General features: G+C 36.3%; 1 protein-coding gene across 5 annotated transcripts in view; it reads right to left on the reverse strand.

Moving 5' to 3' along the window:
* The window catches only part of LOC149074634 (tripartite motif-containing protein 2-like), a 78,614-nt gene that overhangs the window by 23,252 nt on the left and 32,002 nt on the right, over positions 1-23,360 (reverse strand). For 3 of the 5 annotated variants that reach the window (XM_089247026.1, XM_089247028.1, XM_089247027.1), the window contains exons 2-3: positions 21,883-22,054; positions 8,949-9,047 (exon numbers count right to left, since the gene is read on the reverse strand). The gene's annotated coding sequence lies outside the window, so the exon portion shown is untranslated. Of the gene's footprint in view, positions 1-2,686; positions 3,772-7,465; positions 7,652-8,948; positions 9,048-21,882; positions 22,055-23,360 lie in introns of those variants that run through there. The other 2 variants (XM_089247029.1, XR_016194490.1) reach the window with 2 other exon arrangements.

A 23,360-nucleotide genomic window follows, 5' to 3' on the forward strand; every position in this document is an offset into this window, starting at 1 on the left:
AAAAGAAAAACAATGAGGTTTGTCCCGAGTCCCTGTGCTAGAGCCCTGCCAGCCCTACCCCTGTAGGGGTCATAGTGCTCACTTAAACTATTGAGGATAGATGCTTGATTTCATACTCAGGAGATATTCACCAATAACTAAGATGAACACCCTACGATTCAATGATTGGCATCATAATTATTTCAGTTAACGATATATGTCAGAGTTCTCATGCGGGTGCTTTCTTCTGGTAAGGATTACAATCAAAGCTTTTGATCTGTGAATATGCCTCCCAATAGGTTGACAGGGTCCAACCTCGTGAGTCCCAACGATGAGTTCAACCAGGCATGACACAGGGACCCATGACACCACACAGTAGTGCCCTAGGCTGAGATCTTTGGTGGGCCCCCTCTAATATAAATTTGTAGAGTGAAAAACAAAAATAGAATCACATCTAATGAGAATTATATTGGGTCCCGGGCAGGAGCCCTGCTTGACCTACTCTTTTTGTGGGAGAAATGTAAGGACCTCGCGTGGAATAGGAGCTTCCGGGATAAGATCTGGCACAATGATTTATGACAATAAATATGTAAATTAAGAGTTGCTGCCTAGGTCCTCTTCATTTTACCCAGGGGCTATGATTTTGTTGGGAAGCAGTAGGGACATGCTTTTTTTTCTATTAAATATGCAAAAAACTTGAATTTGTTTGAGTTCTGTAGAACAGCCTCATTATTAAGGGTTCCGTGGACCAGCCTTATAACTATCAAGGGTTCCACGAGAAACTTTACCTGGTATAAAGAACAGATATAGGTATACAGAAATGGGCAGTTAGAACATTCCGGAGTCAAACACAACACAACACTAGAGATTCTTCTATTATGATGTTGGCTGAAAGAGGCTTTTGTTGGGAGATGAACAAGGAATCCAAATTTGTGCTGGGGGAGTAGACTAAAGAAAGGAAAGTCATTCAGAAAAATTGATAAAGAGTAAAGATCTTTAACAAAAAAGACTAATAACATGGAGTTTTTTTCACAAACCAGCTTCTCTAAAGATGCTTCTGGCATATTTTGGAAGTTCAAGAAAGGAGGCGTCTTGAGATGAATTAAGCATTGGATAGCAAAGAGCTGAATAGAGCATTTCAACACTGAAAAGTGTTCCATTTACCTGCTCTTATTTATCCAGTCGCACTTTCCGTTTAAAATTATTTTGACGTGTAAAAATTTCCACGAGTGTGTCATAAGTAAATCTGTGATAAAAAGTGTCACCCTAGGTGGCAGCTTTGGTGCCTCATGCCTGGCGTCAGCTGTGTGAAAGAGAAGTGAAGAAAATATTTCACAGTGGAAATCCTATCATTGATTAATTCATTAACTGAATTTCAGAAATGATAAATAGTTATACAATAGCACCTCTCTTATCTGGCTTAATTGGGGCTGGCCAATAATTGGGTAATTGGGAACAGCTGACTCAGGAAACATCCAGTTCTCAGTGAGGCAAATTGAAAGTAATACGAAATCTGCATATATAAAATAACATGCCCTGATTGACTAATTCATCATCGCTGAGCCAAAACCAATGAAGCTAAAATTATGAAATCTGGTCAGTGGTTTCATTTTATGGGTTATTACTCACTAAGAAAGGGTTATTCGAAATTCTACCCTTAAGGTGGTCAGGAGAAGGTTCAACAGTTGCATAGAGAAATCATGCCGAGTCAAAACCACTGGAGATAAAACTACTGACCAAATTTCATATTTGTATTTCATGATGTAAAGATTCACTATGAAGGTGTTTCTCGAAATTTCACCCCTAGAGAGGTCACGGGGGGAGGGGTGAAAGTTATATAGAAAATCATGTCAAGCCGAAACAGATGAAGCCATACATACAAAATACGAACAATTTTTTTTTAATTTGGAATGTAGACTCTCACTAAGAAGGGATTTTTCAAAATTCAACCTGGGGGAATTCAAAGATTGTATCACAGCTACCCCAAATTCTTTGGTTCCATCGCCCCCCCCCCTCTTCAAGAATTTTTTTCTCATCACCGCCAACTCAAGCAAACCCATAGGATCCCATGTTATACCCATAGCTCCTATTGTTTCCTCAACCACCATTCCATCACCCACCATGGGACGATATTGCCCACTTTGGGAAATACTGGGTTATATGGAGCAATCATCGTTGAGCCAAAATCACTGATACTATAAATATGAAATTTTGTCAGTTTTATATCACTAAGGAGGGGCTAAACAGGGCTGTGCTGAAACCATTGAAGCTATACATACCCACTAAGATGGGATTTCTGAAAATTCAACCCTCAAGTGGGTCATGAGGCATTCAAATATTATATGTGCGAATCGTGGCAAAGTAACTTTCAGATTACCAAATCTAAGCGAGCGAAGCCACATGTAACAGCTAGTTAATCAAAAAATTTGAAAAACTAAGTACAGATTGTGTTTTACATAGCCAATGGGGGTATATTCCATGGACTACTGTTCAAGCATAATAAAAGTTATGCAAGTCATCAAGTACACAGAGAGCAACAGGCTTACAACGATACAATTATTCAATCATTACACTTCACTCATAGTTGGAAAAAAACTGGTGGCAGATAGCAGTACAACGTCCCTTGTAGGAGTTGCTTGCCCGGTTCAAAATATCCAGTAATTTGTAGAAGCAAACGACAAGTGGAAAATTAACACAACTCAACTTTCGCATGAAAATGTTATTTATTAAGTTCAGACTAACGTTACACAATTTTAACACTAGATTTTTCAACACATAAAACCCTTGATTCAATATTGACAAAATCGGATATTCTCACTGGTTTGTGGTCAGTCAATAATCAGTCCATTTATTTTATCTGCCGGTCAGACACTCAACGTTGGTAGTCACTTCGGTGTAGCCCAGCCGGGTCAACACTAGTGGGGGCCTCTTGGTTGAGGGCCGGATCAGCTCAATCAGCTCCAGGGGCCCTCTCAGTTGAGGGCCAGATCAGCACGATCAGCTCCAGGGGGGCCTCTCGATTGAGGGCCGGATCAGCTCCAGGGTACCTCTTGGTTGAGGGCTCAATCAACAAGATGTAATGTTACTGCACATACCCTTGATGAGGCCAGCTCCTATGTTATTTTTCATCCGACATCAGTTAACAAATTTTTTTCAACTATGAAAATAAAACAATCTTTTCGGTTCCGGACATGACGGGAAACAAATTTAGACACTTGAATTATTGCATAATGAACAACTATGGGATCATTTTCCCAGCCTAAGGCCAAATGAAATGGTTGCAAGACAGACAACCTGTCTTGCTAAAGGGGTTAAAAACCCAACTAAAGGGTTTTAGTTGAATGAACACAACAAAGGAAGAGAAGGGTATTACAACGTATGGCCAGTATTTAAAGGGAAAACTCCCGGCCGCACGTCTAACCAAGCCAATCGGCTTCAAGGTCATTTTATTTCCATATGATCGCAGGCCGGCAACATCACGATCAGGCTTAATTATCGCCATATGGCCACCACTGCCAATGAATAACATCAAAAGATAAATATATGTTTTTATTCGACGACGATTTCAGACTTTTACACCGGGGCTCATCAATATGTTACAACGTCCCTTGTGGGAGTTGCTTGCTCGGTTCAAAATAACCAGTAATTTCTAGAAGCAAATGACAAGTGGAAAATTAACACAACTCAACTTTCGCATGAAAATGTTATTTATTAAGTTTGGACTTTTAAGCCAGGGACCCATCAATACGTTACATTCCCCCCTGCCAACAGGTTTTCTTAACAATCCACTACCTGAGAAAGAAAAGAAACCGTTCAAAAACATGAAATCTACAATTTAAAAAATAAACCCGAATGAAATATATTTTACATATAAATATACACTGAAAAATATCAAATCCTGCATGAAATCACAACACAAAAACAATATTTACAGGGCCCTGCCCTATCAACCTTCCAAAAACCTCAATTTCCTCATAACTGTACCTCAAAATATCAAAAATAAATCACACTAATTATCACAACTATCCAAAAACCCCAAAATACACGAAATACACTAATCCCACCAAAATATACAGAATAACATTTCCCTTCAAAATACACATTATATACACTAATTTTGACAGGCATTCCCCCTCTTTTAAAGGATCGCGCAACCAGAGAAAAAGTCCTTTAGTCTCACACATTTAAACATTGAAAATGACTAGAATATAAATCATAAAACGACTAGAACATTAATCATTTTTGCAAAAGTTAGATTTGACCCTGATCATACGATCGCCTGCATCTTATGGTGTACTATTATTATTTGGATTAATTTCTAAAATCAATGTTAAATTTTCGAAAAAAAAAAAAATTAAGCGAAAGTATTTTCCACTCGCCGTTTGCTATATTTACTGAGAACTGGTTGAGCCCCCAAAATTGCAATGTCCCTTGTGGGAGTTGGCTTGCCTGGTTCGAAATACCCAGAAATTTGTAGAAGCAAATGACAAGTGGGAAATTAACACAACTCAACTTTCGCATGAAAATGTTATTTATTAAGTTCTGACTTTTACACTGGTTGCCCATCGATACGTTACAGCAGCACTACACATAACAAGCATTACACAGAAACAAACTTCACGTCAGGTTTCATTACACATACACGCACATTCCAACATGCAGCATTTCGTTAGAGGTTCCGTAGAGGAATATGGACAAGGTACATGTATGGTTTAGTAGTAGTAGTAGCAGTAATACCTGTCACACACACACACACACACACACACCCAGTTTTCTTCATATACTGAGCGCATTAAAAAGTGACAAACCATTGTTTGGGAATCAAGGTAACCAAAGTAGATATTCCAAAAGTCATTGTTATTGGACAGTTTTTTGATCCCATCAGGTATTTGCCCAGCTATGGAGACCTTTTAAAGTAGCTTATTGTTTAAGTTGGGGCCTGTTTGGTATGCATCTCACCATTAAAGCTCAAAAGCCATGTGCACATTACCTAGCTAATCTGCAGATTAACTGATTTGATAATTTGTAGAATAACTGATTTCTGCACTTTAGCATTAACATACATACAAAATTTGCCAAAGATTGTCTCTATACAAATCCACAATTTTATACCAAACAAAACATCAATTTTATATATTTAAATATTGAGTTTTTGTTTTACAGCGCCATCTGTGAGTGGAATTTGAACTTTCTTTTGTTTATCAAAAAGAACTATAGGCCATGTTAAGTTATCTTAGTGCAAACAGCATATTTTTGTCAATTGTTGATTTGTAATTAATTTGATATTTATTCTTTGGAAATGCTGTCTTTGCGTGACATTATTTTGTGCTTGATAAAATAATGGAATTTAGAGAAATCCTTGAACAACATAAGTTTTTTAAAAAAACCAGACTTGCATAGTTTTTCACAATTCACTGCAGTTCTGTAATTTATGGTAGAAATTCATAGCAACTACGGAAATTCTGTAGTAGTTGGCAAGTATAAGCATGTGTATTACAGGCAGTCATACCATACATAGAGTATTATGTTTTCATTTGCAGCTTGAACTTGCCACATCACTTGAGGTTTTCGGCATGTTTGGAAATTCACCAAGATAACCACAGAAAATAACATAGCACTGACAAGTTCCAAAACTTCTAGATTAACTGTACAAAGCAAAGAAATTAAGAAATTAAATTTCTTTTGGTCAAAGTTGATTTTATGACTGATTAAATCACATTAACACACATTGGTGCTACCTTTTGTTTTCATTTCCCAGAAGCCAGGACACCAACAGTACATGGGGGGGGGGGAAGAGAAAGTGGTACAAAAGGAAAGAAAATGTCTGAATATAAAATATCCGACAATAGAAAAAGCCAAACCAGAATTCGGGGAAGAAAAAATATCCCCCTTTTGAAAGGAAAAAATTTTGGCCACTGGGGTCATGATGCAATGCGTGGAGAGGCAGATCAGTGGGCGAAGCGCACTCAGCACCCCTGCGCGTCAGTAAGCCATCTCATAACGAAATAAGTTTTACTTAAATACTCATTACTATTAATTCAATTAATGAGTGTTATTCGCACTAGTAATTATAACTATTGAACAATTATTAATTAATCAAGATGGGTGGGGCACTATTAAATTAAGGATGTTAAATTAATTCATTTAAAACGGCTTTAACTGGTAGGAGTAAATTAATTATGAGCATCAATTACTTAAATAGTGTCAAAACCTCATCATGGTGGTTATTTGGTTTAATTCATTATTTGTTTATAATTTTTAAATTATTATTCATAAACTAATAATAATTAACCGCAATAAGTAATATGATGAAACATGGACAATTTTTAGTCGCTAAACATTCACTCTGGGTATTGTGTGTGTATTCCTCAACTTCTTCATAAACTGACATATTCATTATTCATTGAGTTGCGTACCCTGATATATGTAATGCATCAAAATAATTAGCTTCTTCCGCAAATTATTTCATCCAATACAATCATCCACACAGTGGCGTCGAAGCAGGGGTGCTCAAGAGTCCACAGTAATTTGTGGCATGGATCCGAGCACTCCCAGAATTGATCCAGAAATTTTTCAGATATAAGACGATCACCCACAGTTTACAAACACTTCAGACACTTCTGCATCCACAGAAGCTTCATGTTTTTAAAACCGAAGCCATTACAGAGATTGCAAATGATAAATTTCCCCCCCTAGCAAATGGTTAAAAAAATTTCTCCATCCATAACTACTACCAGTAACAGCACAACACTAACGAAGACTGACAAACTGACAAAAACTTTTGCAAAAAATTTTTTATATTAATGTTTTATAGTGTAATGTGGTTCATTTCCTTTATAAAAGAAATTTTATAAAAAAATTTGAATATAAAATTTATAAAAGATTTTTGTCATTTTATAAAAGAAATTTTATCAAACTTTTATAGTGTAATACTGGCTTTATTGATCTCTAACAATTAATCTTATGCAGTACAATAGATTAGTGGTCCTCAACCTTTGAAAGCCTGTGGCCCAGTGGATTTCTTTTCAGCCTGTCATATACACGACAAATAAGGGAATAAATAGGAGAAAATAAGACAGTGAATCATTCACGGCCCAGTTTGACTGATGTCAGGGTCCAGTGGTTGAGAAACATTGTAATCTATATTGCAATGGTACAGATCCCAACCCAGATTTTATAAATTTTATTTGATTATTTTTATAAATTTTGAGAACGATATAAGCACTAATGTAGTAAAATGAATTTTTTTTTCATGTTGCAGCAATTTGTTTGTTCACTTCGACCAAATTATAAGAATTTTTTCAAACAATAAGCTAATATACATGATAGAGTTAGAGGAAACATATAGTATGTCAGATGACCAGAAACAGACACTCACAAATTGAGTATACTTTATGAACTCAGCAAAATGCAAATTACTTGCATTCTGTTATCAGTAAATGGCATGTGCTATCTCAGTTTGTAATGCATTTAGCATGTCACTTACTTGTTTTAAATGCAACTTGCAGTAGATTGCTTGAATGCAGAGCAGTCTCAAGCTCCTATTTTGATTTTTTTTCAACTCTTAATGACAATAATGGCTGACATTTCATCAAAAATGAACCTGAGTGGACCAAGATGTTATCGATGGAAAAAACCTTCACTGACCTTCCACAAGATTTGTATATTCACTCTAAAGTAGAGATAAACAGCAGTTTAATGACACACCCGAGGTGTCAAGTAGGCAGCAAAAGTTACTCAAGGGGATATGGTAATAACATTCTATAAAATGAAGATGTTTGAAAATAGACTGGCTTGTGTCAGATCTCCAGGCATAAACCATATGGAGAACGTCTCAGACTACCTTACCAACCAAAGTGTTAACCCTCTATGGCTCACCACATAAAAATTGAAATTTTTTTTATAAAAACTGGTATAAATTGGTGCTACTGGAATATTTTTAATTGAAATAATACAACACAGCAATGTAATTAATCAGTGAATTTTTTAATTAGAAAAAATGGCTAATTAAGGGCATGACATAGTTTGCCTTGATTTTTATGTTAAACAGATAATCTTGCTTAGCAAAGTTGAAGAGTCTTAACATTGAATTTTATGTCCAATTCCAATTAGGTGTGCTTTTATGGATCTCTGAACACATAAAATTTCTGCACCTTCAAAAAATTGCACAGACAGGGCATAGACTCTTTTTGTAAAAAAAAGTTTTGTACTTATATAGTATATAAGTACTATTATGTATATAATATGACATATTTTGTACTGAAATAATATTAAAAGATGTACTTTCTAAAATACAAAAAGAGAGAAGAAATCAGTTTTGTAATGGATTTCTTGAACATGTATTAGCCATGTATATTCAAATATATACGTGACCATAAAGGGTTGAATGAAAGCTATTCCCAGAAACTCTTAATGACTATAATGGCTGACACTTCGTCAAAAATGAACCTGAGTAGATCAAAATATTATCAATGGAAAAAAACTTCGCTGACCTTCCACAGCCCTAATAGTCTACATAGAAACTGAAAAAAAAGTGAAACACTTTGGCTGACACATTTATGCTATACATGAGCAGGACTCTCTGTATATATATCTTCCAATTTTCATTTTACTCTAAAAAATGTTTCTATTATTTTTCATTCATAATTTTTTCCTTATGTCACATTTCCTGCATTGTTTGCACAAATTGGACATATTTTCATTAAAATTTGCTCATTTCTACATTCTAATATCTTTGTGTTCAGTTGCAATGATTATACTGCATGTCTTTTATTCAAGAGAACACTCTGCAGTATCTTCAAACTAATTTTTTAAATGTCAATTTTGGGCATTTGTATGAATGAAACAAAATTGTTAGTGATTAAAACTTTCTGCATTTTTTAAAACAATGACAGTATTGCTGTTTCTCTCACAGTCACTATTCAATCTCACATGAAATTATTCAAGCAAATAACTTTACTGGCACTTACATAAATTCATAAGAATTCATTCAACCAGAGAGAGAAAGTATTTTTCCAATAAGTTTCATCTTCAAGCACATACATTTTAACTCTCTCCAACTTTGAAACCTGAAATAAATAGCAAAAAAATTCAAACTTTTCTTTCCATTAATTCAGATAAAAAGGATGCCAAAAAAAAACATATATTTTTAATGTATAGAGGGCTCAGAAGCAAATCAGTGTACGTCAAATTTCTAAAAATGGGTTTTGAATAGTAATGACACTTCATTGTTAAAACTTTCACTTGACAAAGCATTCAAGTTGCTATATTTATATTTCAACAGCAGATAGTGTCACTTACACTGACCACAAATTAAAAAGATCCTTTCATCTCACTTTTAATGTTCATTGACTTACACAGATTGGCTTCTGATCCCTCTATATGTACTGTGATACCTTGGCTAGCGTAAAGATAATTTGTTCAGGAATCACATTCATTAGCCAAAACAGGATTTTCTACAGCTTTCTATGGAAAATTGTTCAATTTGTTCTACGTATTGTTGAAAAATTATAAGATAAATTTTACTTAATAAAATTATTGACTTTAAAGTGAGTTACCCCTTTGAAAAAAAAATATGTGTGTATATATATATATATGTCATAAATTTCATCTCTTTAAACCATTATGTATAAAATATTCAGAATGTACTGATATGAAATAATGATACTTTAAAACAAAATGAAATGTACCCATGGAGGGGTAAAATATTTAATACGAACATGTCTTAAGAAAAGTGCTAAGAATCAGTTGAAGCAACTCCCACAAAAAGTTCATCCAGCTTCAACAAACTAAAAACATGCTATATGGTAGAAACAAGTTTTTTCTTATAATTGATCTTAAAAGTTGTTGTTTTTTTAAACTTTTAAAACAAGTGGCCTACTACTTTTGCATGGTCCACAACTAGTGCACTTACCTTATTATTTATAACACTAAGAACTACTGAAGAATGTAAAAACTGAACAAAGGCTGAGATTAACAACTTCATGATTGAATGAAGAATTTAAAGGAAAATGACAAATCTGTGAAGATCTTTTATTTTATATTAAGGTACATAACCCATTCAGCAGGCCTTGACAAATCACATAAGATCAAGGCACCAGAACAATTTTATAAGCAAAAAAAACAAAAAACCAAACACTTTTATCCATAAAAACTAGTCAAAAATACTGTTTCCACTTTACCATGACATTGTGACCACTTTCAGTATTAATAGATAGGCTTATGCTGATATAAATTCAAATTTTTTTTTTATTGTCCTCAGATTTGAATTTAATAACCACACAAAGAAAATTCTGGGCACAATAATAATTTTGTAATCACCATGGTGACTTGGCGCCTAGGATTTGTCAAGCCCTTCCAATAGGGTTGTCGGCAACAATCTATGTGATGTGATCAGCTCATTTCTGTCTCATACATGCAAATGAGAAAGATAAACTAGAATTTTCAGACCATTCAGTTTGAGACAAAGTGTCTTACCATATATGGGTGATTCCCAAAAGAAGTGTACAAGCAACATTTCCAAGATATTATATTTTCTTTCCCAAAAAAAAAGCGTACAAACCCTTTCCAAGATTTTATCATTTCTTTTACAAAACTTCAGATAGTCATTTTAATTTTTTATAGTTCTTCATTTAATTCTCTGTGCTATGGTATTTCTTAACTTGTCTCAGAAGAGAAGAGATCATATCCAATTTTTTTTTAAATCATTGTTTGTAGCAAACCCTCAAAATCTAGCTGTCCCAGCTTGAAAAAAAGTGTTAAACAGACTTGGTGCAAATCTGATATTTTATTTCAAAAAACTTGGAATCATTTTTTATATATGTGCCATAGATGAATAAAGCTGGCAATAAAATTTTGAAGAAAAAAAATATTTTTTTTCTCATGAAAAACTATTTTTTCGTTCGTGTCCCAATATTTTTCTCATCTTAAAATGTCCACTCTGTTATGGTCATTTGGGAAATATATTTTTATATCAGTTTAAATCTGGTAACACTTTTGAGCTCATTGAAAGGTTCACTTTTAATGCTTGACCAACAATTTTGGATTTGAATTTTGAAAAACGACTTAAGATTCATGTTATGTCTTTAGTAGCCTACTAGATTTTTCACTGTGAATGTCCACTCCGTTACGTCATCATCATAAATATTTGTTTTCCCATCTATATCAACATCAAGTGATGGTACATGGCGATATATGCTTCAAAATACAAAATGTTATTATAAATCATTTAAATTTTTAATGAAAAAATAATAATTTAGGCTGAGTTCACTCTGTTACATGTTAAAGCAACACAACAGAATAGAAACTATGATTTATAGTAATTTTTTCTTAGCTAAGAGATTTTAAGTTAAGTTCATTCTCATCTCCGCCGTGGTTGGGAACGGACATGCTTTTATCGCACTCCCCTCACAGATGAATAGCAGCAGTTTTATCCGAAACCGTTGCCGGGGGATTACTGAAGAATTATCCGTAACGTCAGTGCGGCATTTTGTGTCTTTCTCGGTGTTTTTCTTTGTTCTCGTGAGTTTTACTTAGCGTGTTGTTTATTTTTGGGTCATATTCTGCAGTTTTTCTTTTTTCTAGCACACGTTGGATTGCGAGATAAGTGTTTTTTTTTACTATATTGCTCTCAATTTTTTTAATTTTCGTTGTGTATTTAATCGTACGTAACAGTACTGGCGGGGAATTACCCACCTCTGACTTGGATGGCTTCTCAATTGACACTAAATCACCGGGCAAATTAAAATGTGTGCTAATAAATGCCAGGAGCTTGGGTAATAAGAAAGATTTTTTAGAAACTATGATATTTGTGGAGGGCCTGGATCTTATAGCCATTACAGAATCTTGGGCAAACGATGAGGATGAATCTTTCTTACACATCTCAGGATACGATACTTTTTTGAGAAATAGATCTGATAGGAAAGGGGGTAGAGTGTTGATATACGTGAAATCATGTTTGAAGGCTAGAGAGTGTAACGTGCAGAGAAGTGATATTGAAACTATATGGGTTGAGATTCAGAACAAAAGACGTCATAAACTTATTGTTCGGGTTTGTTACAATCCACCGAATAGGGATTCAAACAACATCGCCAAATTGCATGATGAAATTTCCTACATGTGTAAGCGTAAGAAGGTTCTCATACTAGGGGATTTCAATTACCCAGGTATTGATTGGGAGAACCTTTCATCTAGAGATCAGTATGAAAGAGACTTTAAGTTGGTGCTCGAAAATTTTTTGTATCAGCATGTATCGCAAGCCACTAGGGGTACTGCTATTTTGGATTTAGTTCTTACTAGTTCTGAGGATCTAGTTGAACATGTATCGGTGGGGGAAGAGTTTTTTTCCAGTGATCATCGTATATAGTCAGATTTCACTGTAACTTTTCCTCGGGTAAGGTTGATAACAAAAGACTGGTTCCTTGTTTTCGAAGAACTAACTTTGATGTTTTGAGAGGAAGGTTAGCGGAAGTTTTCAAAGACCGGTTGGAATCAGTAGGGGTGGTAAGTCAATGGGAAGAATTTAGTATGAAGCTGTCCTCTGTTTTGCACGATGTCACACTCTTTGTTCGAAAAAAGCGTATTTGTATATCGCACCTGTAACATTACCATTAGGCCCTCGCGGAAATTGTCCTTATCCTAGTCATTTTAGTATATTTTGCCTTTTTGTCTCCGGGATCCATCGCGTGTCTGCCGATCGGCCACAATTTGGTATGTTTGATTGCCAGATTCAGTATTATAACTTTTACAATATTTTCTTTTCTCTCATGAAATTATGCAAATTAGATGCAAGCTCGATACCACACCTTCGATCTTTTGATTGGTTCTGCCTTAGGGCATTGTGGGAATGCTTCTGTATAAAAACTGGACAGATCTGCACGAACAGTCACTTCTACCTTCCTCCGACTAACATCTTGTCTTAATCACTAAGGCGTCACACCCTGTTGAGGTGTGAGCTAGATTGTCTCTCTGAAATAATGTGTTGAAACTGTAGAGGTGTGCCCTTGGCACCTCACCCGTCTCATCGCTGGTCTTCATGCGAAAACCCAATGTCGTCGTGATCCCGTCGCCAGTGGATTGGTTAGTGGCCAGACCGCCTACCCGTGGACGTTCGCCTCCAGTTCCCTACACAGTGGCTGAGCTGTGACCTCAACGTGTTTGGAGACACCAAACTCGTCTGAAGCTGGTGTCAGGGAATCTTCTGCTGTGAGGTAGACACATGGGAGTGTCTATCGGACGATGTGAACTAATACGTGAAAATCTGGACATGGCGGTGAGACCGTTCTGTTTTATTGTTCTGTTATAATATTGAGAGAAAGGTTTAACTGTGTTAATTGTTGATAAAGCGTTATATTAATAGTTAATATATAATTGAATAAATGCTTATAGTTTAATCAAAATCTTGCCTTTTTCATTGTTGTCATCCATTCAATGGTTACTGGGGGAAAAAAATATTAAACAACCGGGAAATGCAAGCCTACGTTGCACACCCTCTATGGTTCACGGATAGAATGTGTAACCTTTATCTTGAAAAGAACAGAGCATTCAGAGAGTATAAAAGTGGACGAGGTGACCTATTATTGTTTACTGATAAAAGAAGAGTGTTGAGAGGGTGATAAGGGATAGTAAAAAGGAAGTTGAATCTAAGTTGTCAGATAACATTGGCTCTGACCCGAAATCATTTTTTCGATACGTCAATAATGGATGTAAGGGGACAGTTGGCGCCCTCTTGATAGGAGGCTCTACGTTAGAGAGAAATGTAGGCATGTGTAGTGCTTTCAATGACTTTCGCATCTGTTTATAATGGAGATAATGATATTCGATACACGGGGTGTTGCTTTGGGTAATAAAACCCTCAATGATATTCAAGTAGAAGAGTGGAGGTCCTAAATCTTCTAAGAAATGTATGTGCAAGCGAAACACCAGGACCACATGATATCTATCCCAGGGAATGTGCTAATAAATTGGTGGGGCCAGTCGCATAGATATACAGCAGTAGTGTTGCTGAGGGTATCGTTCCAAGGGATTGGAAACTTGCTAATGTTGTTCCGATATTTAAGAGAGGTAGTAGATAAGCGGTGTTCAATTATCGTCCAGTGAGTTAACAAGCTCCCTCTCGACAATTTTGGAAATTATCATCAAAAGGCAGTTTGTGAAGTGGATAGACGAGAATAATGTATTGTCGGAAAATCAGCATGGGTTCGGGAAGGGGAAGCCATGTGTAACTAACCTCCTTTGCTTCTATGAGCACGTAACTAAGGCTTTGGGTAAGAGCAAAAATGTAGATGTTATTTACCTTGATTTCCAGAAGGCATTCAATCGGGTCCAAGATGGTAAACTCTTGAAGCGTTTACACAAGATTGGAATTGGGGGCAACTTGCTGAATTGGATAGAATCGTGGTTAAGAGATAGGTTGCAACGAGTTATGGTGAACAGGGAATTCTCTGGCTGGACAGACATCACAAGTGGAGTTCCTCAAGGAAGTGTTCTTGGCCCCATACTTTTGCACTTTCAGGGGTCTGTCCAGCCGGAATTTGGGTCCGGAAAACGGACCCTTCACAAAATTCCGGGGCTAAAAAACGGGCCCTTCACAAAATTCCGGCGCTAAAAAACGGACCCTTCACAAAATTCCGGGGCTAAAAAAAGGATGTTTCACAAAATTTGGAGGATAATAAACGGATCCATCACAAAATTCCAGAAAACGAACCCTTCATGAAAATTACGTCGTAAAAAACGAACTTTTGCGACTGCTGTGCGACAAAATTCTTATCAGTTATGACCCTAGTGGTAATAGAAAGCCATTGATCTTTTTTTTTAAGCATGCATTGTTGGCCCAACACCACCACCCCCTCCCCCATAGATGAGTAATCTTATCTATAGAAGTTGTTGGTTGGATACCGGAAAACATGACCTTGAAAAGGCGATCGGAGAAAGAGCGTGCTTTCCTTGTTTCTAGTCTTCTTGTTTGGACATCCCGCTGGTTGACCACGGATTGACCGCGTCCGATATTTTATCGCACAACCTATGCCATTATACAAACGCTTTAGCCCCGCACTTCTCCTCAAATGGTCTTTGAATCACAACCTCTTGTTAGTCGTAAAATCGGCGTAGTTGATGCTTATTGTAGAATTGGATTTTTTGTGCACGTTTTTTTTCCTGTATTGCGCTTTCATTTTTGAAAATTTAATATGAAGCGTGGTCGACCACCAACAGGTGGAAATTCAAGGAATAGTGATTACTACATTAAAAAAATACGGCCAACTGACGTTCGGGGATGCAGCTCCATAACATCGTTTTTTAAACGAGGATCTGAAAACGTCACCAAAAAGACGTCAGATACAGATAATTCCAATTGTGCTAACCCGGAAAAAATTACTGAAACATTGCTTCCTTCATCGGTTTCGAACCACGCTGTCGAAACCTTGGAAACGGCGCGATACATTACCGATTTATCGGAGGCGCCTAAAGACATTACCGATTTATCAGAAGCGCTGAAAGACATTCCGTTCCTTCGAAAGACATTACCGATTCGTCGAAAGCAGTGGAAGACATTGCTGATTTATCGGAAGCGCTGAAAGATGCTACGAATTCGTCGGTAGAGCCGGATTTTAAGAAAATTTCATCTACAGAAGCTAGAAAAATGGGTCCAAAAGTACCGAATTTGTTGAACATCGCACGTTTTGAGAAGCTATGTTACAGCATTTCTGCATCTGGCTTTCTTTGCAAAATATGTTCTACATTTTTTGATAAGGGACCCTGGATTGACCAAGGGGTGCAATTTGGTGATCACCCAACACGATGTGTCAACAAGCATATATATAGCCAGAAACACAAACAAGCTGTGAGTGCATCAAAAACTAGGAAAATGATAATAAAAATGAAATGAAATAGGAAAATGAGGTTGCTGTTTAATTAGTATTACTTTCACTGCTATTTTGAACGTTTTCACAAAAATAAGGTACATTTTCACAAAAACAGGACCCTGTGCAAAAAGTCTGGCTGGACCCCTGACTTTCTATCGATAAACTCGATCAGGGTATCGATGGGATTACTAGCAAATTTGCAGATGATGGGGTAATCGGGAATCAAAAAAGTGATAGGGAGTTGCTCCAGAGAGAGCAACTTCAACAGGATTGCAGCATGGGCAAATGAATGGAGCATGCCGTTTAGCATTGATAAGTGCATGGTCGCTCATTTTGGTTCGAACAACCCACGGTTCTCTTACGAGTTGAATGGTGTCACTATGCCGGATGCAACTAGGGTCACCGATTTGGGAATTCTCATTGACGAGCAGCTTAGGTTTTCTGAACATTGTTCAGCGGTGGTCAAAAAAGCAAATAGAATGTTTGGTCTCGTTGAGGAGATATGATCGAAGTGTTCAACATTTTCAATGGGATGGACCATGAACTTTTAGTACACTGCCAATCGACTGCTTTTACAAGGGGACACTAGTATCGATTGGTGAGGGACAATACAAGGTTATGGTGTCGCAGGGAATTTTTATTTAATAGGGTTGTAATAAATGGAATAGCTTACCCTCGGAGGAAGTAAATTGTATCACAATTGACACGTTTAAAAAAAAAATATGATAAACATCTTGGGGTAAATCGAGAAACTATCAATACTTAGAATAAGACAACTATAAGTATTCTTTATGGGTATGTATAATATTTTATCATGTGTATATATTGTTTATAATTTTTGTTAATCACATTTTTAATTGGGTTGCTGTATTTTTGAAATGTATGATATCCATATTTTTATGGTCATCTTTTCCTCAGCCACCTCGTTGGGCATTTTGGCTGTTGTGGCGTTGTATTTGTATTAAGTTTTAAGTTAAATTTAATATGATATCTATTCAATTTAAACCCTTTATGACATTGTCCATCATGCTATTTTTTCAGTTAAATACCAAAGTTAAGTATTAGATTGTTGAAATCACTGCCAGGCACAGGATACAAGATGTATCAAAAGGGGCATTTTAGTATGAGTAAAGATTGTTATATGGCAATACATCCAATATTTTATGGGACAGAACCATTATTTTCCTACATCAGTTTTATTTCCGGTGTACTCCCCTCCCCAATCTGCTCTGAAACACTAAAGTGAGAGGCATAAATGCAAGATTTATACCAACATCAAATTACTATTCAATTTCAACAAAAAATTTTGTAGTATAAGAAAAATCATCCTGATGATATAATATACCTACAGGTGAGCAAGTCCAGTGTCCATTTTGACCAGATTTAAAAAATTTGGACCAAAATTCAAACTATCAGGGGGCGTGTGTTTTTTGAATTTCCTCATGGCGTGGACATATTTCAAATGTTGAGTCTTTAGGACACATTTTGTATATAATTGCTGAGAGAACAAAAGTATTTGTATGGCTTATTTAGAAGATTTGGGATATCTTTTTCTCATTTAAACGATTCTGTCCATTCTGTTACAATGGTGTCCACTCTGTTACAGGCGTTTAGCATTTTTGCAGTTCACAGGCAAAAAAGTTGAACACTTCAAACTAAAATATTAAGTTATAAATTACCAACCCATTGTCTGTCAGAAATAAATGTTTTGATTTTAAGTATCTAAATACATGTAAAAAATAAACATTTCTACATGCTATTTTGAAAAAATTATGAAAAATCATCAAATGACAAAAAATTTATTAGAACTTCTCCCTTTTTCAGCATATGCGTAAGAAATAAGTTGGTTTCATTATTTTAAGGAGTAAAAACAGCAGAAATAATCATATTTATGAGTGGACAAAATCCATGGCATTCACAGCCCTAAAACCCAATTATATATATATTATTACAAAATAAAAGTGAAAAACATTTATGAACCATTAAGTCATTGGCTATAATTTAAGATAAATTTTATTTCAAAAATTCAACTTTGAATTTTTCATTTAAAAAATGTGGAATGTACATCATTTTTTTTTGAGACTGAAACTCTATCAAGGAGAGACTTTTTTGAAAGTGCATTTTCTCTTAACCTTTTAATAGCCAATGCTCCCCACTGGGAGCATCGGTTTTATTAAATAGAAAAAAAACTTTTTTTAGATGAAAGCACTTGATTTTTTTTTTTTTGAAGGTATGAGATTCAAAACATAATTTACAAAACAAAAATTTCATTCATTTTCAGCACTGATGCCATAATGATGCCATCACTTGATTTTAAGAAAGAACATTTTTTTTACAAAATTTTAATGTTGTTTCTATGGTGATGGACATTCTAAAAACTTATTTCCATTTGCATGTAAGTCAGAGGGAAATGAGCAGACTATCACATAGCATTTTATCTTCATTATGACTGAAAAACTTGACAGCATAGCATCACTCCATCTTCAATATTCTACAGTACAGTATACATAGAATAAGGAGGTAGTGATAGTATACATAGTGTAAAATAAAAACACATGTTCAGTTTTTCATCTTTTTTAACTTTCTCCATCACCCAATTGTGAAGTTGTTTATCTCAGCCTTCAGTCAGTTTCTTACACCAAGAAGCACTATAAAGTGTTTCTTAGTGTTCTATGAGAGTTACTTCAAAATTTCATGCAGTTCATAGAATGAATTAAACACTTTTCCATAGAAACATGTGGAAAATCTCATTTCGGCTTGGAAAGAGAGAGAAATGTGATTAAGAAATAAATTATCTTTTCATTAGTCAAGATATCACTATATTTGTTTTTTTTTTACTACTGTGGAACAATGTACAGAAAACATGAGCCTCTCACGAATGAGAATCCTGGAATCAGTGATCCTAGTGGCATTGGGAATAATTTTACCATTCAACTCTTCTTAAGTGAAATATTAATTTTTTTCAATCAAGCATTGTTGCGACCATGCACTTGCCAAGTACTAAAAAAGACATACTCTATTCATTTGCCCTAGCTTTAATTATATTCAAGTCCACCTGGAGCATCTTGCTATCACTTGGATTCCAATTACCCCCCCCCCCCCCCATATTAGTTTCACTTCATCGGCGAATTCGTGTTAACAATCATAACAATACTCCTTATCAATTTCATAGATAGCAAGCTTGCTTACTCACCGAACACGGCCAGGCTCTGTCGCTTGCGCAATTGAACACTTTCGGGCCTGAGCCTGACTCAGAATGTCATTTTTATTCAAATGAACAAAGCCCGGGTCAGACTCAACTTTTAACTTTAGTAGCTATAAAATGGTAGTACTTTAGTAGATAAAAACTTATATGTTCCCAGTGTTTTTAAACTTAAATATTCTAGTTCCAAAAAAATATATATATAGATGGCAGCAGCCAATGAATGTAGCTTGTAGCTTTATGAAATAATGTAGAAGTATAGTTAAAACACGTTTGTCTTCCTCTTCCTAGGTAAGGTAGCATTGTTTGTTGATGACAAGATAATATTTTTTTTTTAAATGAAAACCAATTTTATATATTTATACAACATTTGGATAAGTTTTTATTTAGGAATTGTTTGAAATTTTATGTTTAAAAATGATGATATTTTCTTATGCAAAACTTTTTTCAAAGGCTAAAACATACTTCTTTTAATTATTTCTCATTAAATATTAATTATTAGTACCTTTAAATAACTGCTATATTATGAAAGAAAAGAGTTTGAAATTTCTAGCTAAAAAACTGTTGAGATGTATATATTTCAAGCATTTTTAAAAAATCATGAACCCAAAAGTGTTAAGCACATCGCCCCAGAGAAAACATGGTCTCTCTCATGTCGGAAAAATTTATTTATTCTCTCAATTTACACATCGCATAAATATAGATAGCAAGCTAAAAAAGGATACTCCTTGTGGCACCCCACTTGTATTACCACTTCAATCCAAATATTTCCTGTTCATCATAACCGCAGTAACCTATCAAGCAAACCAAGATTATCTATCCCAATTTAAAAAGTTGCCCCCCCTCCCCCCAATCTCATGTAAAACACTTTAAGAGTCTACCATTTTGGATCCGATTTGAATGTGTTTTGGAAATCGAGATAGACAACACTGATGTTTTTGCCTTTGCCAAAAGCCTTAGTCACATGATTATAGCAAGAAAGGAGATTGGTTACACATGACTAACCCATGCTGGTTTTCCAACAGTACATTATTCTCATCCATTAGCTTCACCAGTTGCCTTTTGATAATAATTTCCAAACTCTTCAAGGAGCTTCACAAGCTCACATAATTGGATACGGTTTCTTTACTACCCCTTTCTGAATATCAAAACCACATTAGCAATCTTTCAATCCCCTCAGATGTGAAAATTCAGCTCATAAAGGGGTTGTGTTATGCTGGCAAATTAATCCACATGTTGTATTATAGCAAGAACCAAGGGCGTCGGAAGTGTTTCGAAACTGTGGGTGCTCATCTTTAGTTCTATATGGGAAATCTTCATTTCTGAATCAATTCTGGGGGTGCTCGGATCCATGCCACAAATTACCGTGGGTGCTTGAGCACCCACGGCTCCGATGCCACTGGCAAGAACAGTAGCATACACAAGAAGGGGTGAGGTTTCAAGGCTGTAGTGAGAGGGGACTGGACCCCCAAAATGTGAGAAAGTGGTTGCTATTATATATAATAACATGGTTCAGTCCATCCAGTGCCAGAAGTAGGGGGAAGAGCATCTGCCCCTGTGGCAAATTTTTGGGGTGGCAATGTTCACAAATTATTTGCTTCAGTTCAACTTTACTTGATCTACAACATAATATTTTATTAGGCATAAAATGAGCAGTAAAAAACTAGCAAAGTTCAAGAAATTAAATAAAGTGTTACGTTATTTAAATTTCAAAATCTCTGTGCCTCCTCCTCCCCCCCCCCCCCCGAAACAAGGCAGGTTCGGGACATTTTTCAAGTATAAGCTAATAATATTTAAGTGATAAAAAATCGCCCCTCATTCAGTTGGCGCCGTAAAAAATCGACCCCTTTGATTTAGCGCCTTCTGCGGCCATATAGTTCACAGGATTCAAGATCCGGCCCCGCCTCGAGAAAAACCCCAATTCCGGCTCTGCAGTGATGGTTGGCTGAAGATTGTTTTCCGCGGTTTTTCAACATCGAGGTGCGAATACTAGCCGATCTCCCATTTTAAAAGTCTCCTTGCAGAGAGCAGGCAGACCTACACTATGATACTTACATCAGGGGCCGTAACTGGGGGGGGGGGGGGGGAAGAGAGAGAGAGACACTGGGCAGCAAACTTTAGGAGCCGGCAAATTTTAAGTGGGAACAAAAAGAACTTGTAAAATTATCGAACATCCACATGTTGGGGGTACTAAAATCATGTTGTCCCCGGACGGCAAACACCCTAGTTACGGCTCTGAGTCTATTGTTCCATACTTTGGTTCCCCTTCGAAATTCAATACCAGTTGTACCCACCCTTCAATAAATTTCTGGCTACGACCAGAAGTATTAATACTGTTTTTCTTCTCGAGGGGGGGGGGGGGGGCTCGGTTTTACGGCAAAAAAATCGAGTGGGTGAAAAAATCGAAAAGAGTTGATATTTGAACTTCACCCTTCCCCCCGAACGAAATAAAAGATCATCAAAGGAAAAATGCACGGTAATACGGGTGCTTACGTTCTGTATATATCATTTTGCATAATTGTAAAAACTATCAAGAATATCCTCAAATTCCATTAAAATTTACGTTATAATTTCATTATTTTTTTTAAGGTTTTATACATCAGACTCAAGGTCAGACTTAAGATTATAATCGGTTATAATAATTTTCCAACATATAGAAAAAAACTTGACAAGTCACTTTAAGGATTTCAATTAGTGTTTAAGAACAAAGCCACACAATTGTGATTTCTATGCGCTCCACAAAGAATACAACAAACAGCAGCTACATAACTGTTGTTTTGTTATTTTAGACCAAAATAGTTCATACCCCTTCCATTCATCTGAAATTAAAATGAAACATACCAACAGTTACCAGCTAAAGCGCATCAAGAAATCCTTGTTCAACTTTCTCTCTATCCACCGGATCAAATGTTTGCCCCGTGACCTTTTCTTTAAGAACGAACACTGATGTTAGAGGAGAGAGAAGAGTCTTGAATCTGCAAACTATTTTCAGATATCCATCGGGGTGAACCACCTGAAAAAAAAAAATTAAGACCCTTAAAAAGAGGATGTTTGTTGCATGCTTTTTTCACACCTCAACAGCTGAAAAAAATAAGTTGCTGGAGATCAGAAAGTTGCAAGGGAAAGAAAAAAAACGTATTCACTAGAACAGTGTTCTCAACCTTTTTCAGCCCATTCCCACTTTGGACCATATTTTCTTCTCGTGTCCCCTTGTATTATCCAGGGCCCCTATTCTCATCCAAGAGTGATACCCGAGACCCTTCCCACTTATCCAATTTTATCAAAACTAAATTTACAAAGAACAAAACTTTTATAAATAGGATCGATCTCTGGCCAAGCACGGATACAGGAGGTGAGTGAACATCCCTCCGAAAAGCCAAATTATATGGGTGGGGGAGGAATATATCTGTAAAATACGGGGCAATCCAATGAACTTACGCAATAAATTGACTCTCCGACACATCATCCTAGGTCCACATCCACCCTGGACTAGAGTTCAGTGAGCTTCCTTCTTAGGAGTTTATGCATGGCCGTCTAATCATAGGTCCCCAAGAAAAGTGATGTTTTGGAGCCCCACACTTAGCTGGAAGTAACAACTTACATACTTCATCTGAAAATCACAGTACCAACTCTCGTTGTGTAGCCTCCCCCCCTTACCCTATGGATATGAAGCCCACATCGGCCAAGGGTTAAGATGGCCCTGGGTTTATGTAGGCCTACAGCTCTTCTGGATTCTGAAAGTGTCACCATTTTTTTCCACCATATTTCACCTGAAAGATTTATTTCTTCACAGCTCTCTGAGCCATCTTCAACACTTGTCGTGTCTCTCCTTCCATCTAATTTTCACCCATTCCCCCCCTAGAATATTCCAGGACCACGGGTGGCCATATGGCCCCAGATTGAGAACCACTTGCACTAGAACAGCCTTTCTCAATATCGTAAGGGTTCAACTTCAATATAGGTCTCACCGGGCCACCAGAGGCTCACGTGAAATATTTGCCGTTTCATTTTCCCCATTTAATTCCCAATTTTATATTTAAAGGATTTTTTTGTGTTTCGGATACGTAGTTTGTTGCCACACGCATTAAAATACCTAGCCTTAACTTTTTGAAAGGGTCAATTGACATAGGCTTAGAGAGTTTAGGGTCAACTGAGCCCCGGTCAGAAGCTTTGAACTATTGAGCATAGGCAGAGATACGGAGGGGCGCCCCCCCCCCCAACGTCAAAGGTGGAGTCGACTGATCTAATGTATATATGCATATATTAATTGACATCATCATCGTGCCTCCCCACCAGACTTCCCAGTCTATCTCCGCCTT

Source organism: Pholcus phalangioides, unplaced genomic scaffold (genome assembly GCF_987345545.1).
Source record: "Pholcus phalangioides strain wild (caught in Gottingen) unplaced genomic scaffold, Ppha-v1.0 ptg000017l_1, whole genome shotgun sequence".
Lineage (NCBI taxonomy): Eukaryota > Metazoa > Arthropoda > Arachnida > Araneae > Pholcidae > Pholcus > Pholcus phalangioides.